The 27,773-nt window shown below is 42.7% G+C and overlaps 1 long non-coding RNA gene across 2 annotated transcripts in view; it reads right to left on the bottom strand.

Annotated features, from left to right (window-relative positions):
* LOC146723136 (uncharacterized) overlaps positions 1 to 27,773 on the bottom strand; it is a 71,693-nt gene that overhangs the window by 20,525 nt on the left and 23,395 nt on the right. The gene's annotated exons all lie outside the window — the stretch shown is intronic.

The raw sequence follows: 27,773 nt of genomic DNA, 5'->3' as shown, positions 1-27,773 counted from the left end.
TCCTTCGCTTGGAACCATGTCGGTGCTGGTGTGGTGCTGGTGCAAACCAACCCAACCCAACCCACCGGACTCGCTCTCCTTCTCGCCTGCACCTCCGCGTCTCAACCGAGACTGCCCTTCTCTCTCTCCTCCTGCTCCTTCGCTGCTCTCCACTTCCTCCTTCTCCTTCTCTTTCTCCACCGCCTCGTGCTCGTCCTCTTCCTTCTCCACCTCTTACTACTACTACTACTACTACTACTATTACTACTACTACTGCTACTGCTACTACTACTATTACTACTACTACTACTACTACTGCTGCTGCTGCTTGCTGCTGCCGTTACTCCTTCGCCACCCTCGACCTGCCACCCACTGCTACCTACCGCCGTCCTTTGCCTCCACCTACTGTTTCCCGTCTTCTTGCCTCTATCCTTCGGCCTCCCGAACCACCCTTTGCCACCCGAACCCTCCCGCGCATCCACAACCTTCTCCGAAGCGACGCATACACACGCGTACGTCTCGCATCCTCCTCATTGATGTCGTCCACATTTCCCGCAGCAATCCCCAACCCAGGCCAATCCGCGCAAAATCTTAATGCTTTCTTCGGCTATCAAATGTGGAAGCGAAATCTAGAAGGTCACTTTTAATTTGTAAATTATATGATTTTTCATTCATCGATGCAACGTTTTTGTAGTCTCGAAAGAAAGTTCAATTATAAAATATTTAATTCTCTCTCTCTCTCTCTATCTCTCAAAATCGTTGGTTTTTATTTTGTATCTCTTGTATACGTATATAAATTTCACAAGGTATTGATAAGAATGAAATAGCCAACTGTTGAATAATAATTTGTCAATACATGTGTATATCGGAAAAATAAATAAATATTAAATTTCAATTTTAATTAATCTCCGAGCGAAAATAAATCAATTTCGACAAAAGTAAAACTATATAATGATATAGTTATTAACATCGATCGTCCGCGAAGCTCGTCTATGTTTGAACAAATGTCCACGGTATACCGGCTAAAAAATATAATTCCGACCGACATCTCTCCACGGTGTCGTTTATTTATAAACGCTGGTGCACCGGCGTTTCGGATGTGTTTCGCCATCAAAATAACGCGTAGATTCATAGCAGCGAAATGAATGCGACGCTTCCAGCGACAGTTGTGATTAGTACGAGAGCGGCGGGAATTTTTCCCGTATGCCCTGACGCGGATGCTATCCCGTGCGGATCAACGATTACTATCCTCCGGTGGCACCTTCCAAACTAGTTAGAAGCAAGTTTCCGCGAGGCAAACAGTTGCCCGTAAGCGTATCGTTCCTAATAACGTAACTCGGTATTTGCCGCAGGTGACAATGCGATTAAGAGAACAAGATATCATTATGGAATTAAAATATATTCGCTCCAAGATACTCGACTCTGTACGCGCGACACGTCATCGAGTTTATTCCGGTGACAAAAATCGGCAGAATCAATATCATGGAGAACGATAGCAATCATCCAAGTGGATTTAAAAGTTGTACATTTTTTTAAGTATGTGCGATTTTTAATTAATGTTGTTTTACAGTGATATTAATTAACATATCACGATGTGTTATCTGTGTGCATACGTATAATTTTTCACGTTTTTTTTTTTTTTTTTTTTTTTGCTAAATTATATAAGGGGCGAAGATGTCTAAATTATCCAATACTTTTCCCCGCGAATGCTCAAATGTATTTCCGCCGCAGTTTACGTCGTTTTTGTTTACAAAATGATGCTTTACAAGCATCTCTCAGTGGGGCGCTCCTGACCAACCGCTTCCACCAACCTGCTCTTTGCTCCCGCCAGGAATGTTTAATTAACACACTTCGACCCGCTTTTTCTTGGCTTTCATTACTGAAATTTTTCTGCCGGAAACACCGCGGTCCTTCCCACGAGGGACCATCCAACTTCCTTAATCGCGTGCCCGGTAGCGTGCTCTTTAAGCATTATCAGTATGCACAGAGTGCAAAGTTTCGCGGCGGAAGCCGCGGTTGGGAAAAATAAAAAAAAGCGAAGACGAGTCTCTCTCTCTCTCTCTTTCTCCGCCATATTTCCTGCAGAAATTTTCTCAGTCGCCGATAATAATGGTTGAGCTGCTACCGTAACTCGCTCAAACGGGCACTCACTTCCACGTGAATTCCACGTGTGTCGAGAACTTTGATCGATCCGCCATGACGAGCGATATATAATTGAATGCGTATACTTTTATAAAATAAGCGAGCAAAATGCAAACAGAACATATACACGGGATGATTAGCGGCGATAAAATATTGCGAAGGATCGAGGGTGGCCTCCGTGTAATTGATCTAGCTCTTCAGCGGTTCTCAGCGAGTAACTTGGTCGAAAGTTTTATCTTTGCCAACTACGTGCGGAAGAAGATTAATCGCCGCGCAAACTCGCGGGAACTGCGTCTGCTATGTTAATCACGGAACTTGCTCGATGAAAAGAAGAACCGCAGCGTCGTGTCATGGACATTACGATCGCAAAGATAACTCTCGATCTTCAATCATTCGGCTAATCAATTGCGCAAACTAAAAGTTTTCTCTCTCTCTTTCTACTTAATTATAAATTTAAAAAAAAAAGATATTTAATTACTTGTATTAATTACAAAAATGCATCCGCTTAATTACAAACCAAATTGTTTCGCGTATAATTTTATATACTATTATTTCGGTTTATAATCAAGTAGATACTATTGTAAAGTGACGATAACCTAATTACTCGATATCTAGCTAGATTCTTTTAGTTTTGATATATAAAAAAATATAAATATTATAAATATTTGATAAGAAAAAAACGCTTCTCTGGATTCGCACTCGTTTGAAAAGTCCGTCGTATAAAGTAAGTTCTACGCGACTTAGATCTATATTATTTTCATAACGTCCCTCGCTTATACGCGTGTTTAGAAAGTTCAAGAGAAAGATCTCTATCGGAGCGGACGCGTCCGGCTTAAAGCGGGAGAAGTGCAGTAAAAGACATCTTATTGCAGGGGTGACCTTTCCATTTGATAATTTCCTCCCACGGGAAATATGCGGGAGCTTCGCCAGAATGCTCAACTCTGACATCTCTCCCGCGCGACGTCACACGCCGGGGCTTATCCACTATTATCATCGGTAATCGGCATCCACGTTCGACGCGGGAGTTCGATGGGAGAGACGAGCGAGCGCGAAGGACGTCGTAAGAGCCAGCAGCTCGTCGTTCTCCCACAAGACGCTCTCTCTCTCTCTCTCTCTCTCTTTCCCGGAGTGCGTAGGGGTTGAGCACCCATTTGATGCCCTACATAGCGGAGAGTCTCGGAGAGGCCAGGGAGTTGGTCGGGGGTGGTCTGGGCAGGAGAGACTCGGAAAGTGGCGTGAGGATGGTCGGGCGACGTAGGAGGCGAGTTTCGTGGAAGGAGGTAGAGAGAGACGAGGATCGAGGGCGGGGATGGTGTTGGAGCTCTTTGGGGTTCTGAAAATGCAGCGTAATTTGTCTTTGTCTGGCGGGGGCGAGCGCGTAGTAACGGTGAGAAGGGCGGCTCGAGGGGGTGGATGAGGAAGAGAAGGCGGCGGCGGCCCATGGAGAGTGATGAGGAGAGGGCTGTGTGTGCGCGCGGGGATAGAGGCGTGGGCGAAGATCGAAAGAGAAAGAGGGAGACAGAGACAGATTCCGTGCTTGACCCGCCTGGGATCGATGCGTTCGTCTGCCAGAACGCCGAGACGCCCGCGTCCTTCCTTCCTTCCTTCCTTCTCTCTTCTCTTCTCTTCCGCCACCGCGTCCTATCTTACTCGTTCGGTCTCTCTCTCTCTCTCTCTCCTTCTCGCGCGAGTTTCGTCCTCCGTGCTTTCACGTCGCGCTGCTGACGCTGACGCTGGTGCTTCTGGTATAGCTGCTACCGTCGGTGCTGCTGCCACCCACACCACCCTCCGTTTCACCCTTCGCCCTCTCTCCAACCCTCTCTCTACCCTTTTCGAAAAGCAGCGTCGTTGGCCGTCGGCGCAACGCACACGCCGTTAACCGCACTGCACAACGCGTGCAATCCGCCCCAACCACCCGTCTTCTCTCTCTCTCTCTGCCTCCTCTTCGACCCTCTTCCACTGGTTACGACACATACCGCATACACGCACACACGGACGCGCGTACACACGTGTCTCTCTTCTCCCTGCACGCACGTATATCTAGCGTACCAAGTAACACGCGCGTATCTACTCTTTCCAACGGTCGCCTCTCTCCTCCTTCCCCACCTCTCACGTTTCCTGTTCTCTTTTCCTATCTTGCTCCCCTCTACCCTCCCTTCGCTATTCCTCGTTTCTCTCTTGGCCGTTTCGCTCCGCGCTCTCTCTCTCTCTCTCTCTGCCCATGCTTTACTCCCTTGCTCACGCAAACCCAGGACCTACGGACCTAGGAACCGCACCCCGAATATCGAGCCGCTCTCTCCGACGTCGCCAAATGCTTTTCGGGAATGCGGCCCAGTCCGATATTCCCCTCGCGCTGCCTGCCTATCTACCTGCCTGCGGGCTTGCATTTTCGAGAGACACCACGTCCGACGAACCAAGTGGGAAATCGTAAATTCGCTTCTCGTCGACAGGCATGGTTTCGAAGTCGGGATTCGCGTCGCGGTCGTTCTCATTTTTGCAAAAGACCAAGCCGAACCTAAGTTTCCTATACTTTCTCTCCCGCTTGATTCAACAAATTTACAAAGATAGATTTGCATTTCGCGCAAATATTTTTTCTACTATGCGAAAATTAAACTCCATCGTATTATTCGTTATCGTTAAAATAGCGAATAAACTTCCACTCGCGATTGAAGAGACGGATATGACACGTCGTAATTTGAAACAACGCAAGTTTGGAAACGTTAGATATATAAATGATTTTTGCAGGTACGCAGCGAGATTTTCCTTCCGCTGTCAAATTTCTCGCGTGAAACAACGTGGCAGCGAACGCATTATCGCGATTCGAAGCGAAATGTTGCATCGAGTTTCGATCGGTCGCGCTGAAAGATTTACGCGGAGTTGGACAACCGAGAGTCAAAAAATGGCAGATATACCCCCGCGTCGTCGGTTACGCGAATTACGTAATCAAATGGCTAATCGAACGTTCTCGCGGGCGCACACATTGCGATTTCCATATCCACACCCCCGCCAACAAACTCATCCTCATCGCAATCGCGTTACATATTCCAGTCCGTCCGATCCTCCGGCGCTTTCGCCTGAATCCTGTCATCGATCCGCGGCGTTTTATTCCCATCGATAATTGTATTTCCGTTCATCGCTATCAACGTGGACGCTCGTATACGAGGATATATTTACAATCCGTAGGTATGGGAAGGATAGAGCTTATAATGGACATAGAAGAGAGGAAACGCGCGTCTCGGGGCTACTGTTTTTATTATTGCGGGTGACCGACCCCTATTATAGAAAAAATAGAGAGAGAGAGCGGAACGTGACGTGCAATATCGTGTGATAAACTTTATCGATACATCTTATTAATTGTCTCGAATCATAATATTGAAAAAACGTCTATTATTCTCCAATTACAAATTGTTATATTAATATTTCAATTCTAAAACTGTTTGCGAATCGTTGCACCCCCGAACGAAACAGTATCGATACGAGGAATCGACCCTTTACGCGGCTCTGATCGGACAAAGTAATCCAACTATTTCGATTCACTTAACGGGTAATATTAAGCCGCGTAACGTATTACACCGGGATGTAAATATACAGTAAAGTATCTTTACGACCACCGTCTACGAGTCCGCTCTTATCCAGGCGATAAAATTTACAGCGCCTGGAAGCAGACTCGCGCACCGTATAGACACGGGAGTCTATGCGCGCGTGTATGCGTGTATAAAATATCCATGCATATTTCACTTGGCACTCGCAACTTCACTGGCCCGTCTCGTCCACTGTCTGCGCTTCTAACTCTCCCCATGATTTTACATGCGTCGGATGCGACCTACCTTAACGCTTCTCGATATAATTTACCGACTCGCTCGTTTTATACACGAACTTTAACAGCCGAATCGTCGTGCATTTTCGTCGGACGATCTTCAACGGCTCGGATATAGTGACTTTTCCGAGAAATTCGAGCATTGTATGTAACGAGAGGAGAACTATTGTCGAATATTATATATGCGGTCGATAATTTTTAACATCGCGGTTTATTTTTATTTAAGATTATAGCATATTACGCTATACGGGTAATATAAAGGAAATCTTGGTGTGTACTAGTTTTTGTCTTTCTCATATAAGGTATATTAATAATCTTCTCTTTCTCTATTTTTAAATCTGTCTCGCCTTTTGTAAAAAGATATACTCTTATTACGTATTTGTTAAGACCTGCACATGCAACTATTTAGCATTATTAGCTTTTATTTATAACGTCCAATTGCGTTGCAAATAAAATGCTAATAAAGCTAAGTAAAGAGTATAACGAGCAAATTGCAGACACGTGGAGAAAAAAAACTAGCAGCATCTATAAGGAAATTTAATTTTCTGCTCTATAATATGTAAAAATAAATCGTGTCTCAAAAATTATTCATATTTAATTGTGCTCTTGTGTGTATATATTATACATATATATATATATATATATATATGTATGCAGTACATGCGCGCATGCGTGAATGAACCGCAAAGAAATGTTTCACGGCGTTTTTATTCCTTCTCGTAAAAGAAATTTAAAAATTTATAAAAATATTTTATTTGCACACGTATATAGATATACGCAACAATAACTAATTATTCTTAAACCTCACATTTTGGGAACTTGAGAACACTAAAGTCTTTTAATTATTTCGAATTAAAGATACTTAAATTTGAAAATTCATCTTTCAAAAACGAGCCAATTTTTTTTCTCGGCGTAAAATCGCAGCTAAAAAATTTGTTTAAGAATTATATAACTGTTCGCGAAACAGATAGGCCCCAAGTTGAAAGCGTGCGATCAACGCTATCGCGCGTACGAGGACGGGCGAAGAGGACAGGCACGAAAAGCGAAACGGGAGGATAAATGAGGGCAAGGGAGGAAGAGGCCCCACAGGCATCGCGTTATTAGATACCCGATCTCCGGTCGAGCGTGCTCCCAAGCAAACCGCGCTGCCAGCAGAACGGCGCCGGTTAAGTTCCGAGAAGAGGCGCGAGTTCCGGCTACGCAAGTATGTATAAGATATGAATATACGGTACCTGCGAATACAGGCCGGGTCTCAGGTTGGTCCCGCTGACGACTAAAACCGCCGTATTCCAAGAGACCGCGGCATAATGCGCTGCCGGCTGGAATGCACCCGGCCAGATAGATAAAGCAGACGATGATAGTTTACGTATCGCGTGTCGCTACGACACAAATAATAGGGACAACTGTGCCAGCTGTTATGTCCATACAAATTGCTAATCTGTACGATGCTGCAGTTTCTCCCCGCGCATAAATCTGTTTCGCGATTTTTCATTTTTACGTTACGAAATATATATGTATATCGCTTCCGTCAATTAAAAATATATGCCTCCGTGAAGAAAATTGTTCAATCATTTTTATACAACAGTCAAGAACGGTGGACAAATGCGTACACGTATGTAAGGGGATGCACAAGAGGCGGAGAAATTCTCGCGACGTAAATGGAGACGAAGAATCCGATCGAAGGAGTGCGTCTCCCTGGCGCCGTTGCGTCTCTGCGTAGTCGAGACGATAGTCTGAGAACATGCCGTCGCAGAGCGTCCGTTTACTTAGAGTTCGCCACCAGAACGAGGGAGCGAATAGATAGAACGGACGGATAGATGGAGAATAAACGCGCAGTCTTACGAAAATGCACTTGTTTTCAGCGACTTGCCGGACCCCGGATAATCGATAGCGTTGTTGTTACAAGCTGCGACGACGAACTCTTCTTCCCGCGAACGCGTCCTGCCTTAACTTCAATGATCGATAACTCTTTACTTTGTCAATTATACCTTATTTTTGTCAATCTAAAAACACTTCACGGCATGGACGAAAGAGATATCCTCCGCAAATCGCGATAATATTCCGAAGAATATTTAAAATAAATATTATTAGAATAATATTTAATATTACATTCCAATTTATTCGAAAGATGACGTATCAAAACAAGGATAAATTCGTGTTTCTTTTGCTGATGCATCCAAGTGCAAAATAAAAGAATAAAAAAAAATATATATATATACATGTATAGTCGCTGATTAATATATTTAATTAACTAAAAATTCCCTATGATTGATAGGGTTACCTTAGGTTACGTAACTTTTACAAATTTGAAAAGTGCAGGAAATATAGGCGTCTTAAGTTGCAACGTATCTGCCGCTCCGGATCAGACACCAGCGGGACTCGCCGACTGGCGACGTCGACGACCGGCTACGCTGCGCGAGAAGCAGAGTTTTCACGATCGAGATAATATCAAGCATTCGAGTCATGGATTTCCCGAGAGGAAGAACCGCGTTGCGCGCGGCTAAAAGGTACGCGCAACGCGATCGGTTCATGGATTCGACGTCTCCTCCCCGGGGAGACAAACGTCGAGGCGAAGAAGCAGCGTACGCGGCTGGAGGAGAGAGAGATGGACGGGCAGCGACAGATAAAAGGAGCAAAATAAAGAAAGACGGAAAAGAGTCGGTGGAGAACGAGGATCGAGGAGCACACGATACACTGACGAGAAAAAAGAAATAGAGAGAGAGAGGAGTAAAGGACACTATTCGGACCAAAGGAGAGAGAGAGAGAGAGAGAGAGAGACGGATCGGCAGCGAGAGTCCGAAAGGAATTAGATTTGCTCGACGCTAGCCAAGCGCGACGGACAGAATGCAACGCAATCCGCTGGTAATTCGAAACGCGTTCCTCGGAAACACGGGGAATTATTCCTTTGGCGCTGCTGCTACTGCTACTATTACTACCTCGACGATTCTACCTACCTTCGTTACCTCACAGCCCGTTCTCCTCTGTCCACCTAGACAAGATGACCGGACAAATCGCTCGTCCTCGCGTTTCGCTCCGCGTCTCGACGCGTATCGATCGATCCTATCGCACCGAATATCCAATGACGTGCCGATGAAACAATTAATCAAATGCGCACCGTAAGCAGCTAGCCCTCGCTTTTAATATACGCGAGCGATTTCATGGCTCTATATACTCGTTCACGCACATTTTCGTTGCTTAAACCATTAATTACAAGTAATTCATTTATATCGTATTTCATTATTCGACACGCGATCAAATATATATAATAACGATAGTTATTCGTAGAGAATTATGTCTGCTTCTATATTGTGCTTTTTTTCGATAAAGAAACATATAATTAAGTACAATTCTTTTATATAGAAAGGATATCCTATCTATATATAAACTTTCCGACAACGTTCTGGCAAGACTTTCGACAAGATCGGGAAGGCGAAGCAGCTCGAGTCGAGAGATAACCGATTTTCTCGTACAAATTGATCGAACGAACAATGCAATCTGGTTAACCGCCTTGCTCTTCATTTGCGAGTCCTTGCCGCGAAGGATGCGTCGAAGTTTCCTTTTCGCTATACGGCGTGTTCGCGTGTAGCTCGAAAGAGAGAGAGAGATCTTCGCTAGAAGCGTCGGGGTCAAGTAAGCATAAGTGCTTAGAGTCTAAACAACCGAGCGCTCGCTAATTGTCTGACGAAATCGATTCTAATTAAGTTCTAGTCTATAAGCGACGAACAAATCCGATCGTTGTTGTGTTTCTTATGCATTTATATATGGCGATGCTTAAACTTTCACGAGCTATCGAAACGATCGAATATTTTATTTACAATCTTCTTCTTTTCCCCGATATTGGATAAATTTGACAACGAAAACTAATTTTCAATGAATACGCGAGAATTGCGCAAACTCGCGAAAGGACTGATGATAATCGGCGTACAATCATGTTACACCGCATAGTTGCATAACCGCGATGCTGCGCGACGCTAATAAGATCAGCCGGTTCATTTAGCTCAAGGGACAATATTATATATAACTTCCGACTCTTTATCGTCCGTTTCGCAAACTTGAGAAATTCCCTCGAGTGCTAAGCCATCGAAAAACAGGTTTCGTGTCTATTGCAGAGTGATCGCGCGCGAGTCTCTTCTCTTCGCGTTCATTAAGTAATTACCACAAATTGGATTGAACGCTTGCACGTGACAACATAATATTAATTAGCATTCAATTAATTACAGTTAATCGATTCGGATCCCTCGCGTTTATCTCTGAAGCGATACCGATCTCTCGCGCGACACTTATCTCCCGAACCCTCCTAGTCGGCGATAAAATCTCCTCGACTGCTCTTTTCTCTCGGTAACCGCCAGGATTCCTATATATGCCGGATATACTTACACGCGGCATACTAAGCGCTAATGACGGCGTAAATGTTACCGATGTATCGCGCACGATATTCGATCGCTCCGTCGAAACCACCCATAAATTAAGACGCGGTAATGGGAGACGGTTTAGCTGGTGTAATCGGAGATCTTGCGGCGTGCGCGTTACGCGCGCATTAAGTCCAGCCAAATCCAAACGATGGCCAATGACTCGCTTGTAACGAGTAGAATAGAATAGATATGTTCGATATTAATAATATCGGGCTCGAAGATCCGCGACCTGATTGACAGAAATAGATTCCGCGAAGCGACTCTGTTTTTCATCATTAAAAATCTCTTCAAGACCCGAATTGCTCCGACCACACAAGGATGAAATTTTGATGGACGGGAGATATATAATTCGTATCATCCGTGTTTTTATAGAAATGGCTAAGCTCACACATATATCCTTCGCTTTTAGATAATCTAGTTTCTGCATGTTTCTCGCAGTGTATATATATATATATATATATATTAAAAATCTTTTTTTAACGCTGTATCAAAATATATAAAATTCTTACATTATAGTAAAAAGTTAAGAATTTTATATATTTCATATAGATATAAAATAAAAATCTCTTGCACATTGTATAATTTGAAAATACTTTGCGAGTGTGTTTCTTATATAAAACAATATAAAAAACAAACGTGTATGTTATACATACAGAATATATTAACCCTCTCACATATTCGTTTATATATAGAAAATCCCATTTCTCAGTTTTCAACGAATATCGCGCCGCGCAACAAAAGAAGTCGACGCGAGTGAGCACTTTATGTACATCTAATATCATTGTGTAATAGCGCGGTGGGGCAAACCGCCGCAAAGAAACCAACTGAAATTTAACTTCATCACCGGCCTCTGCCATATCCCTCGGTACATAGGTACATACATACATACGTCAAACCATGGCCGTGGCAGACTAGACGGAATAGTGTGTGGCTGCCACATTTAGTGTATTTTTACACCGTGGCCGCGCGCTCTCGTTACGCCACGATGTCCCTTCGACCCTCTCTCTCTCTCTCTCTCTCTCGTTTCCTTTCCTTCGTCGGCGCTTCTCTCCCGTTTCCTCCTCCATGTGTATGTGTGTATACCAGGTAATTGGGTGTGAAATGAAATCTAACGAAAACCCTTTTAGGCGTGTGCACAGTCGCTCGGCTGTCGGCAGAGTAGCCCAGCACAACCCCATCCTCTGCTCGCACCATCCATCCACCCCTTTTCTACCCCCGCGGCCGCTCTCGATACTGCACACCTACGCTTTTCCTCCTGTTCTCCATCCGCTACCAGAAGCGATAAACGTCCTGTGTGTATCACGATCGCAGCCAGGTGAGTGTATCACGTCAGAGGATGTAGAGGAAGCGGCGGCGAGGAAGAGGAGTATAAACGCCGAGAGAGAGAGAGAGAGAGAGAGTGCACAGACGGTTCACGATCAAATAGTTTCCATTTTTTGTCAGCACCGACACCCGCCCTTTCTCATCTACCCATGCCGCCGCCGCCGCCGTCCGAGCAACAGAATATTACGGGACGATGGTTAAACTCCTCTCTCGCGCCCATCCCTCCACCGCGTCGTCCCTCGCTCTCCCCCGCCTCCCTCTCTTTGTCCGCACTTCTCTTTCGCTGTCTATTCGCGTAATACCTACCGTTCTTGCTGCTCTCTTGCGCGAAGCGAGGCGACGCGACACGACGCGACGCGACGCGGTAAAGTCGGGCTACGTGAAACGCATCCCGAAAACATCGCCGGATTAATTCCCGTCCACGATCCCGGCAAGTTACATCGCGGGAGATACCGTACATAAGAACGCACCGGACAGATATCGTCGTGACCGGCGACACCGTTTGCTCGAATGGGAAAAACAAAGAGCCGAGGCGAAGAAATCGCGAAAAATTTACGTTCGTAATTTAATGTATTAAACCCCGGGTATCCCGCATTTTTCTTCCACTCGCAAATTGCTTGAAAACAAAAATAATCTAACGCTATAACATGCTAAAACAATGACGTTGCAAAATTGCAAAATTAATATTTCATTAAAAATTATACGGAATATATAAATTTGTCCAAAGTCAAAAAGCTTTTGGGTTTTTGATCTCCTTGTCGTGCGGGCTAATTGCGAAATGTTCCATGCTGCCAGAGCATTTTCCTCTCCTATTTTCTCTCAGCGAAAAGCGCACCGTGAATTATACCTCCTCGTCTTATATACCTTCGACGCCGTTGCCTAAAATAGGTCACACATACACATTTTACACGCGCGCGCAAGAAACGCGTAAAAGTTTATACGACGATGCACCGTCAATATGTTTTCGCCATTTTTGGAAAAATCTCCGATAAGCCTCGTGGCGCAAAAGTTACGTCTGTAAAGCGCAAAGAGCTCCGCTTCGCACTTAGCCATTATTATATTACATATATATATATATAACATTATTGTAGATCTTATGAACCGCGCCGTAATGATATCCCAAAATGATGTATTTAAAAAATGCTACGTGAAAAACATATATACATGTATTCTTTTTATTATATTTTATTAAATATATTATATAATAAGAAGGAAAGTTGAAGTTTGTTTGGTATTTCGAAGCACAGAAGATCAATTCTCGATAAAGCAAACTTTTATCCTGTTAACGTCACATTTATATCGTGAAGAATATTGAAAGACTTCTCGGAGGAGAATGAACAAGAAGCATCGGAGAGCAAGCGCAAGTTTTATGCGTGTCGACCCGTAACGGCTTTTAACGCAATCGTGAACATGTCTCGAGCAGAGATGCAACCGAGAACGAGAAGTCGAGGACGGACGAAAGAGAAGAGAATGAGACCTCTGGTCAAACCCTGGGTTTGCTTTATTGGCTCGTAAACGACGAGAGCCACGTCGAAGCGGAAGTCAGCAGCAGCCTTTCCAGCAGAGTATATGTACAGATACGCTTTTATGCGTATTTGTTTGCGACTCTCCAATTACGTTCGGGTTTCAGAGACGCGTGTAAGAATGGACAACGTTGCATAATCGCGCATCTACCGGGACGGGCAAGTGGGACATGAATCATTGCGAGCGGAGTGCATCTCGTTCGTCCAGAAGCTAAATCCGCCGTTCAATTTCAGCGCTGCTATATGGACGCGACTATAAATTTGCATAACCATCGCTGTCGCCTACGTCGTTCGCATTTGCTCGAGTGTATGTGCGACTACCGTGTATATATAGATCGCTTATATATTTTCAATCGAGCGATTTAAACATACGCGGATTAAATGTAACGCATGAATCACCTGCTTATTTATATATCAATATAATAATACGTAATGATATTCGTATATGAGAAACTTGGTGCCTGAAATATTGGATTAAACAGAATTGTGATAAACATGAATCATAGGGGCTCATGTATAATTATTTATACATATATTTATCTTTATCACAATTTAATCCAATATTTCGGGACCCAACTTTTCACAGATGTAACTGTCAAAGCGTCGAGACAAACGGAAGAGGACTTTTTTTGGGGAAGAAAGGGAGAGATGTGAAAAATAAGTTGCCAATCGTCACGCGACGCGCAGTCTCCTTTCTTATCCGACGTAAGAACATTCGTGAATCTTTGTCTCAGAGATCGCGCGTCCATGAAATACCATCGTTTTTGTCAACGTCGAGAGTAGCAGTATCCATCGTGGATTTCGAGGCCAAATTTCACCATTTTTCGCTAACGTGCGTTCGAATTTATCAAGCAAAAAAAGTCTGCGCGAATTCGAGTCTTTCTCACTTTCTATTCGGTGATGCGTAACGCGATTCTTACGTCGTATTAATCCGTGTAATGATTACCGAGAGAAGCAGAGAGATCTGACGGTACTGAAATCGTCTTGGCGTGATATATATACATACATTCTACTTTAGAACTATAAATGTCAATTCAATCAATATCGAGATATTGCAATAAATTTTATATAAAAATTTCCAACTTACAAATTGGAATATGACAGCATAAAATGTATAACTTCATCTTCGTGGTCCTGAATTATAATCGTCACGTAGCGAGATCGCAGACTCGCGGTGGATATCTATTCAGAATGAAGCCCCCGGATGAATGGAAAATTCCAGCCAAGACTAGACGGTTCGCCATAACTCCGCGATTCTAGGAGCGCGGAGGATATTCTTTATCACTCTCGTCGCTGTTATCTTACTACCGGTGTCGGTAATAAACTCGAAACCTCCATCGATCCGACGAAATATCTCTATCGCTCTTTCCCTCTCTTCCGTCTTCATCACTATTCTTCCTTCATCGAGCCAAGTGCTTGCACCTGTGCAGCAGCCTTTCTTCGAGAGAATCGCCGAGCCGGCGTGATTGCGCTCGTCATAACAGCGAAAAAATAAAAAAAAAAAAAAATGAATGCCGGTTAACAGTAATGAGTTGCGTGAGAGACGCACAGAAACGGATGATTCGATAACATCCAGATTAAAGAACTGGATCTTTCTTGTCTTCTTTTCTTTTCGCCGACAGAGATACGCTCAAGTGCATTATTTCGTTTCAGACTAATGCTTTATTAAAACTATCTATAAAAAACAGCTAAGATACCATCCTCATATTTAATCTATAAAGTTATAAAGTTCAGATAATATAGCGATATATTTTACGGATATTATAATTATTTATTTAGTCAAAGAGATAGAGAGAAAATTATATGCAGATATATTTTTAATAAATAATTAAATTTAAAATTTGAAAAGCTTAATCGTGATTATATCATTTATATTGTATTTTAAAGATTTACAATAGTATGCTCAAGAGTTTGTGATACTGTTAATTTTTTAAAGAAGATAAAATTTTCATCCACTTTATTTTTCTGATAATGCATAAATCATCATTTCTTTCCTTTCGCAAAATACATTACAAATCTCATATTATCTCATCGTATAAGAAAAAGGGGTGGAAAAAAAAAAAAAAAAATCCTTAATTATTCACTATACGTTGCGACTATTTCTATTTTGCATTTATCAGCGAGCGATGATCAGTCTTGCTCATATACTATGCTAAGCGATAACATCATTTTCGAGAGAGAATTTGAAGCAAAAATACCAGGTTTAGTAATTCAATCGGTCGGCCGAATCGACCTGCCGGATATTTATCTCGCTGTCGTTTAGCGCATAACCTCGTTTCCAGCCGTATTAATTGGGTCGGACCGCCGCGTTAATCTTCGCGCGATGATTCGACATTCGACAATCAGCCCGCGCCGCCGATCGTCATTAAATCCGCCAGCCATCGGTTCGTCGCGCTCGACGCGGCCGATTCAGAAATAGGTCCTTCGCCAGTCGGGGATTGGTCGGAGCCGGGGGCTGCCATTATTGATAGCAGCGTATATAAACAGCTAAACGCGGAATGAACGATAAAATCGATACCTTCAGACATCGCGACAAATAATGAAAACCGAGCCATTGGACGCCACCAAACCAGCCCTGGAGCTTTGAAGCGACGCGACGCTGGCGTCCAGAACGAAAGAATTGCATTACGCCCGACGCTCTCTTCTCTGTTTAAATGCTCGTTACGCTAAAACGCTCAAAGTGCTCTCTCATAAAGTGATAGGAGAATCTGACATTTCGCTCGTTACAGCTCGAACAACGTTATACGCTGCGCGACGTTTTCCGAAAACGATATATACGAACCCAATGCGAGAGCGGACCGCGACCGGACGAAAGAACTCATCGGCTAGTTTTAATCCGATTTCGGACCTCGATTGCCGGAGTTGTACGTCGTATTTCATATGTATGTGTGCGTATATCGCTCGCTCGATATGTATATCATCGTGATTCCAATCGCCGATTCCGAGACGATTCCGTTCGACTTGCCACGAAAATCGATCTCGATATAACCCGAATTTCGACTAATAACACACTGTTCTTCGCACGTGTTTCCAGGCCCGTTTCATGTTAATACGTCGCTGTCCAAAATTCCAAATATATACATCTATTATGCATCTATCTATGTGTATGTATACATGTACGTAACGGTGCGTCTTCAGCTGTGCCACCGTTGCTATCGCCGTTTCCGCATTGCGCGCCTATACCGCCTATGGTTATACGCGGTTCTGCACTCGGTAATCGCATCCGTTTCTCCAGGTTCCCCGAAAGTTCTCCCTGCGTGCCTTTTGCCGTCTCATTCGCGCTCGCGTTCTTGGATCGCCACGGAACCGTGAAAGAGAAACGGAAAAGGTAGAAACGCGAGAAAGGAAGGGCGACGACGAAGAAAAAAGCGTCACCGAGAGCAGCGATAGACAGATTCCGTTTCTTACTTTATGTAGGACAAAGCGAGAGGCGCGCGAAATCAATAAGAGCAGAAATGTCGTTTCGAGAGTTCATTGGAAACAGTCATGTATAATTCAATTATCCCTCTATATCTCATCTTTCGATATTTCTAGTCGTGATAGCTAAAATTACTTAGACAGAAAATTTGATTGTTTTCAGAGAATTCTGTATGATTCTTTTCCCAAAAGAATTGCTATATCCAATATTAAAAATTGGTCTTATTTATAAAGCGAGAAAAATGGAATGATACAGTTAGTTTGGAATAATTCATTTTTCGGTCGAATAACCTATTCTGATTTTATTCGAACAACCCTCCATTTCTACTTTTATCGAAATAGAAAGGAGGGAAGATCATTACTGCGTTGCATACTCTTCTATTACAGACGAGAAGAGCGAGCGAAAGAAATACGCAATTGAATGTATCTGTACCCTATATAAACAACATAAAATATAGCGCTTATTATAGGACACGGACGGAAGAGAGGTCAACTAAAGTTAGTCGAGTAAAGCCTAACAGTCGCCAATTATCCGACGCGCAATGGAATATTCTCTCTTACAATAGACTTGCTGCAAGCAAACGAAGAAGACGGTGTCCATGGCGACGTTTACCTTCGAATCAGTCGATGGACTCGATGTTCGTCCCTATGTAACGCTCCTATAATAACGGAATGTTGTCTCAAGCGAGAGGTAACGTTTCAATTACGCAATTCCCCATCGTTAACGATTGCAAAGCGAGACGCGGCATGAAAACGCACGAAGCGGCATCGGTTCGTCGTGTTTGAGAGAGAACGAGAGAGCGAGAGTTGGAAGAAAAGCGCGACGCTGCGTTAAAAGGATCGCGCGAGGGGAATTTATAACGAATTGGCATTCGTTATAAATTTTCCCCAAGAATCCTCTTTCGACGACGACGCCAATCGACATCGAGAGGCGTGCGAGAAGGTGAGTCCGAACAGTCGCCGTTTCTCGCACACCTGTGCTCCTGGGTTACGGATAATGGCTGGTTGTCCGACCCTACGGACAAGACCGGTAGCCTCTCTCTCTCTTTCTCTCTCTCTCTCTCTCACCCCTCTCCATGTGCACGCCCATCTCGCCCATCGCCCATCTCGCAAAGCTTACTCCCAGCGAGATACACAACGTGTACACACACGTGGCGTCGCGTCGCAAGACGTTAGTGCCTCGGGATCGCTCTAGCACTCGCTTATGTATGCTCGCAGCATCTGTTGGTACAAGACGGACGTTTCCCGCATCGCGTTACGACACTACGCCGAGTATTTAGGCTAGACGACCCTAAAGGTGCATGGTCTCTCGATCATCAATGCTATGTGTGAAGGTCTAGGTTTCTTTAATTGCACTTCTCTTGCCCCATCCGCAATTTCCTGATTAAATATTATTCGCAGTTTGCTTAATTAAGTAATTTTGACTATTTCTTCATCTATCCATTTATATTTCGAAAGAACTTTCCTGGCTGTTGTATATAAAAAATTTTGTTTAAATTATTTGTTTCTAAAAATTTCCTTCGCACGCGTTTCTACATCTCATATATTTTTAACTATCTTTTTTTATTCTTGCTATTATTTTTGCTTTTATAAAAGTCAGCAAGTCCACGAGCTATATATAAACACATTTGGAAGATGACACATTTTTTTCAACAGCGATTGCAAAGACATGCGAGACATATGTCGACCATTTTTATTATTCTTATGAAAATGCAGAGAGTACAAGCCTGCTGTAATCATCATTACTCTATAGAACATTTCTCTTATCATCATCCCGGAGGGACCGATCATAAGTCTTACGACTTTGATTATTTTTAACGCGGATGGAATTTCTATAATAAAGAAAGGCAAAAATCAATTGATTAATGATGCATTTCGAAATTAATTTTTTCCTGAGACATTTAAACCAATTTTCTAAAAAAATAAAACTTAAAATAAAAAACTTTTACGTAACGCAATTTTAATTCTTCTAAACGTGCATTTAAACTAGTTTGAATAGACGCCCTTCAATTATCGTATAATAAAGTATCACGCAAACCAGAGTGGAAAAGAGAGATAACTTTTGCTTTAGAACGTAATTTGCACTATTAAAAGATAAATTTTATATTTTGTGTAGCCGTATTATGTGCTTCGAGATAAAAGCAAGAGCAATATATATTTACATGATACGTTCAATGTGTTCCTATTTTAACGATCAACGATGAAATGATACGGAAGAAAAGTTTCACTTTCGAACTCAATTAATTCACTCATTTCCAATAATTATTACTTGATCATACGTTAGCGCAAACATTATTGGAAAATGACTGAACGACATCATAAAGTTACTCTCAATCGCCAGACGCTCACACGCAACTCTGTTAACTAGTTCAGAGTGCTTTTCTCAGAACATATCGATTCATGGATGTAGGGTCAACATTTATCCGCACTACGGATACTCTTATTAAGAAATTATCGATCATTGCGTTGTTTGATTTTTGAAACCACGTTCTTGAGAAATTTTTGCATGATTAATTCGACTTAATTTTATTAATTTCATTATATTGATGTATATACTCGAGAAAGAGAGAAGCATACTAGATTTTATTAAATACAGTGAATATTTTTTTTATAAAAAAAAATCAATTATTTCATTTGAAAAATTTAAAAAAAATGATTTTGCGCTCCAATCCTTATCGATTATTTATTTCGAGAAACAGCACAATTATTGATGTTCTGTATAATAGATTGAGTTTTCAGATATGGTTTTTAAAAATGTCAAAATTCTAAATTGAAAATATGATTAAATGTACCTATACATATTCTCTTAATCATTTAATATGAAAAAACGATATATCTAATTGTTGGCTGTATTTCTGGAAAATGCAATCGTTTAATAGATAATTTCGCGATAAATATAATGCCGAAATTCTTATACGGTTGAAAATGATTTCAGTGATATAAAAATTTGAAAGGGAAGAAAAAAAAAGAACGAGAGCAAGCGTATGACCGGTCGAAGTTTTGTGGCATTCGTGATACAATTCCGTACAACTTTGTGACCCAACTTTTATTCCCAACGAAGTTCACCTTCGTTTCACCGTTTACTAGAAGGGAACAGAGAAGATCGAGGAAGGAGAGAGGAAGAATATATCTTGGAAAATGCGCAACAGAGATCTCGTGTCTTTGTTTCTCAGGTTTAAATACAAACCTAGTCTCTTCTTTTAACTTTGGATAAAATTATCGGTATAATTATTCTTATCTCGTTATACAAGATGTATAACGAAACAAAAGTGACAAAGTTACTTTTGAATGTACAGAGTTCTCGGAGAAATTAGAGAGTTTACTTCTCTTAAGATATATATTTCACGAGACTTTATCTTATTCACATCTTCAATTTTCTATATAGAATATACCGTATTAATTAAGTATTAAACTCATTAAATTAAATAAAAAAAAAGACTCATTCGCACATGAAATCTCGTTTCATTTCTCCAATATTCGAATCGAAATGAATAATCCTCTCTTAATCATCAAAAATTTTGAGCTTGCAAAAGTACATGTACATGTGAGACGCATAAGAAACATTTTGCGACTTAAACCTCTTATCTTTGACGAAGCTTATCCGGCGAAGCTTATTCGCATTGCATAACGCGAGGGAGAGGAAGAGGCACCTGATGAAGGAGGTGAGATAGAGGGACCCAGAAGGAACCCGGTATTTCTGAAATCGCTGTGCCTATGTAATGAACGTATAGCGCGCGTATGCGCGGCGTGCCGTGGCGCGAAGTTAATACAGGTGCATTCTTCTTCTTTTCTCTCATTCTCCGTACTTGTCTCTCTCCTTCCATCTATCTGCACTCCTGCGCGTCCCTTCTCCGTCCCTCGCTATGCAACCGCTCTCTCGCTTCTTCTTCTTGCCTCACAATAAGGAAGCAGTGGCGCGGGTCGACCTTCAAAGATTGCCGGTGCTGGGCAGTGCATGATAATTATCATCGTGCGCGCGCGCACGCGGGCACGAGCGCGACCGGCGCGCACGTTGATCCTCGCTGCACGCCGCTGCATCGCGCAATCGGCCTGTCCTTTTCCGTGTGCGCAAGGAGCACGATGCAACGTGGATTTATAAACCGAATTCTCACGCATTTCTCCTACTTGCGAACTTTCGCAAACGAACTAACTATACGATTTCTTAGCGTCCTGACCTGCGTCAATTTCGGGCTAAAATAATATCATTCTTTTTATAAATTATATACACGGAGAGAATTTTATCTTGGAATTTACCCTGAAAATCATGATAATCATGGAACAATATTTGGTATTTATTATGCCCATATTTTATTTCTTATTGTGATAGATATTAATATTTCTACTTGCGAACTTTTGCAAACGAACTAACTATACGATTTGTTAGCGTCCTGACCTGCGTCAATTTCAGGCTAAAATAATATCATTCTTTTTATAAATACATACACGGAGAGAATTTTGTATTGGAATTTACCCTGAAAATCATGGTAATCATGGAACAATTAATATGCACATATTTTTTATTTCTTATTGTGATAGATATTATTTTTTTATTGTGCTAAATATTAATCAGAGAAACCTTTATAAAATTCTTCCAATATCATATTGTCCCATGATATTCAGAGTAAATTCTAAGGAAAAATTCTCTCTGTATACTCTTTTCAAAAAGATATTCGTTTTTTTATTCTTCTTAAAGCACTTGAAAATTTTGCCAATATTAATTCGATGTATTCTTAATATTTGATTCGTATGCTAAATAAAATTTAACACCATTGGTACTAATTTCTCAAATGATTTCGAAAAAAATATAGTTTATTTTTATTTGTTGGGCTCTAAAGAAGTAACGCGCGCGATGCATTTTACAGAAAGTTTGTATGAGTGTGTTGTAATCAAGAATTCGCGCCAAGAACACGGCGTTGCACCGGCTGCAAAGACGGTTACGGTTCGCAACGCATATACGTTCTCACATGTGAACGCACGCGTGCGTCGAACCGCTCTCTTGCCGTTCCTATTAGAGTCGCACTGCACAGACGCGAGCCGAATCGAAGATCCGCCGAAACATCCGTTAGATTGGATCCGCGCGATCTCGGAACGATATTCTGACTGGCACGCTCATTTGTATTAATCGCGCCCGATTTATCTTGCCCCCGACGCTCGCCTCCGATATTCGGCTTAAATAAATAAAACTTTCAACTGTCGGAAAGTTTCGAATAGCGAAGCGAACAAATGGAAATTCTCCGAAATGTGTCATCTATAACATGTTCTGTATGGAGAAAAAATTGTAATGCAACCGTACAGTAATTAAAGTAAATATAAACGTGTCAGACGCGAAGTCGAGTAAAGTGAAAAGAAGTAAAAAAAATCGTTATAACTTTGGCAGTAAAATAGAATAGAATAAAATATCAGTATTTAACGAATTTGAAATCGCGATAGATAAACAGGAGGTTTGCTCGATGATGCAAGATTTGTGTCGATAAGTTAAAGGCAGATGATCAAATATTACAGGCAGTGCGCGGTTGAGCACAAGGGGTCGAGGAATCTCCGAGAATCTCAAACACAGAAGCGGCGGAGTCGACCGTTGCAATTTCGTTCGGGATTTACTGGCGGGTGCATATTACTTTTCGCGGAGGAAATTCCAGAGTCTAACGCCCCGCTCCTGACGTGCATACCATAATGATCGCCTCGGTTTTTGCTCGAACGTAGGATCTAAGCCGGTGTCGATGGTATACGACACCGCACGGAATTTTCTCGGCTCCTTCGCGCAGCAACTCTTTACCAACCGTTAAATCGTTTACAACCTTCGTACCTTGTAAATGAAGGCTGCGCGTCTTAACCGACTCTCTCTCCCTTGTCCGCATCTCTTTACTCTAGGTTAAATGACGGACGGCCGAAAAAGAAACAAAAGGAAGCGATATTCCGCGCGCGATCTACATCTACGAAGGGATTCGCAGAAATTACGCTTTGCTGCGAGAAATATTTGCATTGCGTTTAAAAGTATCCGTCGTGTATACAGATTAGCTAGCGGCTGCATATTCTCTGCATTACGATACTAATGAGTTTTATTGACATAAAAAAAGATTTACAGAAGAGAAAAAAAAGCAAAGCTCATAATAGAAAATATATGATAATTAAAAACTTGGCAAATCAATCAACGCGAGAATCTGAATATTAATTTTCTTGCAATTAAATCCAAGGTCTACGTAAGAACGTACTAATTTGCTCGATATGTTGAAGTAATGTTTGACGAGTATATTAAATGTTGTTCCCCATATCTCACATGTACTATGATAATCAATTTGCAGGTAGGTTTACGGTTTATGGTTTCATCTTTCTATCTTCCGCTCGTGACAGCGGAAGTTAATCTGGATCTATCGCGTGAAGTTAGCAGAAGGTGGCTGCGGACCTCGGTTGCTAAGTCCGAGGAATTACGGTCTTCCTGTACTTCGCGAGCGATGCGTATCTACTTCACCCATCTCATAATTTCCAGGGAGGCTAATTGCTCACGCACTGCAAAATGCGCGGATACGTGGGAGGAAGTTAGTTCGAAGCATCGGCTTGAAATTAATTTTTCAAGATGGTGGATCGCGCATACATACATATATATACATTTTGCATCACGACCGCGCGATGCGCATAATAATTACGAAAAGGGGCAGCTGCTCAACACACTTGTCCCGACAAAAAAAATTATACGTCTACTCGATAATTGTCGAAAAGGTCTCTAATTACTTTCGGTTGGCGTTTGATCCATTTAATTATGCGAGTTTGCGCGCATATATTTTTTTATTATTCATCTTACGATGAATCCCGCAACGGAAATCGTTCGCCTTGTTACACTTCGCGCGCGTCAGCGTGTATATTATTCCGCTTTATCCGCTGAAAATACTTAATCTTGTCAACGCCAATCACTGTATCTTTTTTGTTAATAATTTTTTAGCGCGAGCTGTTGCTCCAGATTCTCTAGCTAAATTTACTACCGTTACTCTACCACTACAACTACCATTATTATTAGTAGTATCGCTAGTATTACCATCAAATACACACACATACACGCGAACGAATCCGTCCGGGCAAGATGCATTGCGCGCATCTGCGAAACTACCGACGGACAGATATTGGCATTTGAGAATCCGCTACGAGAGAGAGCCCGCGTGCGGAGGGCAAGGAAGGAGAGAAATAATTATTCCATGACCGAGTGCGCGTATCGAACGCGAGCCGAGGTCGCCAGGCGGTTATCAGGCCACAGGTCCAATCAATTACAATGTTGTGCAAAATGTAGCCTACCTGCGGACGGCGACGGGCCAGCACATCAGCGCAACTCTATCGGAAATCAATGAAATTCGCCAAAAACTACTGCTTTATTGATACCGAGTGGTTTAAATAGCATCGCCGTCGCCTCTTCATCGTCGGCGCGTTCAATATCATTCGAGAGAGAGAGAGACGCAAGTTTCACTTCGAGTGCATGCGTCAGCTCTTATCGAAATAAAATGCTATCCGAATACCGCGCGCGAAAACACGCTCTGACAAAACAAAATTGATCAAGAGTTCATTTTTTTTTTTAATTTTTAAACAAGAGAAAGAATGCTGGTATCATGCATAATTTACGTATTACATGTAATATTCTTATTCAAGAGTAGGTATATAAAAATTCATAGAGAGAGTATGTCTCTTTAAATGATTCGTCAACATTTTTATTAATCGAAACGTCTAAGAACATTTAGATGTATATGTCAAGCGTAGAGGCAATTGCGGGATTTCTATTCGCAAATATAAATCGAAATAAAACGTAAATGGGAAAAAGTGGAATATTGGACAAATATCGACGGCGCGTACATACATAGGTGAAAGAGAAAGAATCGTCCCCCTATCAACACCACTCGATCTCAAGCGCGCGATATTACATTTTTTTTCCTTCGCAAGTCGCCTAGCGTCTTTGTTCTCGGATTTTCAGCCAAATGATAACCGAGGGAAAAGAACGAGTTCTGGCCGGCACGGCGTACGCTTCGGCGAGCTTCTTCCTCGTCGTGTATGCTCATTGAACGACGCTCGCGCGCAACGAAATTCAGCAGAAAACCGTGCAGCGGTCCGCGCGAATCCCTATTTTTTGCCACAGAGACCGAAAGAGCGAGGGAGAGAAAGGGGATGAAAAAGAGAGACAGAAAGAGAGAGAGAGAGAGAAGGCGCGCACCGCACACTCTGACCGCTGAAAATAATCTAAAATAAGTCGCCGGTATATCGATCGGCGGTAGCCAGAAGGAAGGAGAAGTCAGCCACGCGGTAGCGTGTGTTTTGCAGCGCACGCTAACCACGCGCTATAAGCGTTGGATGTGCACGTTGATGTTCACCACCACCCACCCTCTCGACGGTAGAACCCACCCAACCCCTCCCGGTCCGCTCTCTCACCCTTCTACGTTTTTCTCCTTGTCCCTTCGCACCCTCTCGACAAACCTTATAGCTTTCTTCTCTCTTTCTTTCTTCCCTATACCACCGTTTCGCTTTTGTATTTCGTTTATCAGGCTTAACATGCGACTTTTACCTACCTCTTTACCGAGCCATTCGTATATATATGTATGTATATAAGTATATGTACGTTGAGAATATAAGGATTATGACGAAAATAAATAGCTAGTAATCATACGAAATAAGGCTCGCGTCACAATGACGATGGCACTTTAATTATAGCGACTTAATAATGTCAATCACATTTATATTTCTGCTTTAAAGAAATAAGATAAATTTCAAAGATAAATTTTTCCATCGAAAACGTTCGATAAACAAAAAAATGAAGATTTCTGAAAAATAGAAATTTTTAAGTTCAAATCAGTTTATTATCCCTTCTCGGGGTACATTTTTGGCCAGTGTGCGTGCGTGGATGAAAAACAGCCCCTTTTGCCCCGTGTACAAGTATATATATATAAAAGACGAAGTTGGCGTCCGTTATTTTCTGTTACCGCGATCCGCGTAATCTGTTTCAATGAATTTGGCGTTAAAGAATGCACGGGTGATTGTTTCGAAAGCACGCGCACCAAGGGGGAGGCTTTGTGCGGGCCGTTAAAAGCGGGATCCGCTTTTACCTCATAATCGTTACGCTCTCGCTCCCTCTCGCTCTTTCTCCCGCTGCCGTCATCGTCCGCTCGCGAGCATCGAAACGGGTAATCGTACTATTTCGTGGAGAGCACGGTCGGTCAAAGTACGTAATTCGCTTACCCGCCACCGACCCGGGGCCAGCACACCGGAGAACGGGTGTGCATTAAAAATTAACGAACTGTAAAGCGACGTACCGCCGAGTTTCAGAGAGCGTGAGCGACGCGCGCAGAAGGAAAAAAGAGAAGAAAAGAAAAGAAGAAGGAAAGAATGGCGCAATGGAAAATCTAGCCCTTATTGGTAGGCCAAAATATATGAAACGATGACCACAGCCCATGTATACTCTCTCCCTTGCTCCCAGGTCACGTTCTTTTCCGCTCTTTCATTTCGACCGACACAATATATATATATATATATATATATATATACTTCCGAAGATTGCGTGCGAACGAGATCGGTCGCATGTAAATTTGATGATCGCGCATGAAAAACGAGCGCCCAGCTCCGACGCTTCATGCGCGAAGAGTGACAAATACGCCAGTCACCATCTGTCTTAGCCTGATAGAATTAACGCCGGAGGCGCACCTCTGGGAAATCTAGCCTGGGAAAACCGGGGGGTGAGGAAGGGTGCCGCCGCCTAACGCGGACGTAAATTACGCGGTTCCTTAAAAGACACGGCATAAATCACGCTAACGGGGCATCAATTCCGGACGCGGGCGCGAGCAAACGCGCAAAAAGTCATCGCGCAGAACGAACTATACGTTACAATTAAACCGTAGAGAGAATCCCGAGGTAGTCCCCGGCAATTAATAATCCGGCCGGACACTTAATCACCATTTACCATGACAAATGTGCGGCGAAATGCATCCGTGCGGCCTTTCCGCGGGATGCAAGCGCAAGCGCGTATCGTAAGACGACGGATGAGGACTTAGGATTTGGGATTCAATCTGTTTACTAAAAAAAAAAAAAAAATTAAATTAAATTTAAAAAAATCGATATTTTATGTAGCTTCGTGTAGAATAATGCACTGCAATATTACAGAAAAAGTTACTTCGTTCTGGAATGGCTGGCTATCCTTGACGAATTGAAGGGGTAACACGTGCTACCCCTCACTCTGTGATTTCGTCGAGCTCGCTCGAGGACGACCTTACGCGTCACCTCGACGCGCACGTGCGAGCCTCATGTAGGTGTATGTGTGTGATTATGTACGCGCGTGTGTGCGAGAACTGTGCTGCCCTATGTACCAAGAGAGCGTAAGAGAGGTATACGAGTGGTTTGAGCGTGGAGGGCGGATCGATATTAAAATAGTGACCGAATTCCGGCATGTGCCGCAACCTACCCTAACGCCCTCGGCTCGCCCTTAAACTACCCTCCCCCCCCCCCGCTTCTTCTCCCGCATCCTATCCACCCCTCCCACCCCCCGCGTGACGCCCCACGAAACCGCGTTCCCATTTTACGCCCCTTTCCGGACTCTTCTCCGAGACGTGTGCGCGTTCCGCGTTATAGGTATTCCGGAAAACTTTACCTCCCAGCCGGCGAGAAGGAAAACACCGTCGTAAAACGTCGGTCGAAATTTCCAGTCATGGTGCAAAAGCTCGCCGTGAAGGATAATACCGAAGAAGCCGGCGTAAGCGAATACGTGTGGCGTAAAAACACATGGCGGACCTTCATGAGAACCTTCGGCGACCGTATATCCTGATGTACGCGCGGAGCGGAAAATCTTTTCGGCGAGAGAGAGAGAGAGAGAGAGAGAGAGAGAGTGGGCCTTGGACCTCGAGACTCGAAAATTTTCCTCGCCTCTCTGTACATCTCATCGAATTTTTCACCATTTTCGTTTCTGTCGCGTGTGAATATTTGAACTTGTGAAACTTATCATTTCAACGATCCTTCTACATATATAAATGTTATAGAAAATGTTACTTTTAGAAAAAAAAAAAAACTGTATTATATATTATTAAAAATTGATTATATATATTTCAACATACGATTATTTTGCTTATTTGAAATATTCAATTTCACACAAGACGTTACTTTACGAACGAGGTTGACCCGTCGATGCGTAAAGATACGACGATGAGT

The sequence above is a fragment of the Nylanderia fulva genome, unplaced genomic scaffold, assembly GCF_048542155.1.
Source record: "Nylanderia fulva isolate GAGA-0341 unplaced genomic scaffold, ASM4854215v1 Scaffold23, whole genome shotgun sequence".
NCBI lineage: Eukaryota > Metazoa > Arthropoda > Insecta > Hymenoptera > Formicidae > Nylanderia > Nylanderia fulva.
This window is presented reverse-complemented; position numbering and strand designations above follow the sequence as displayed.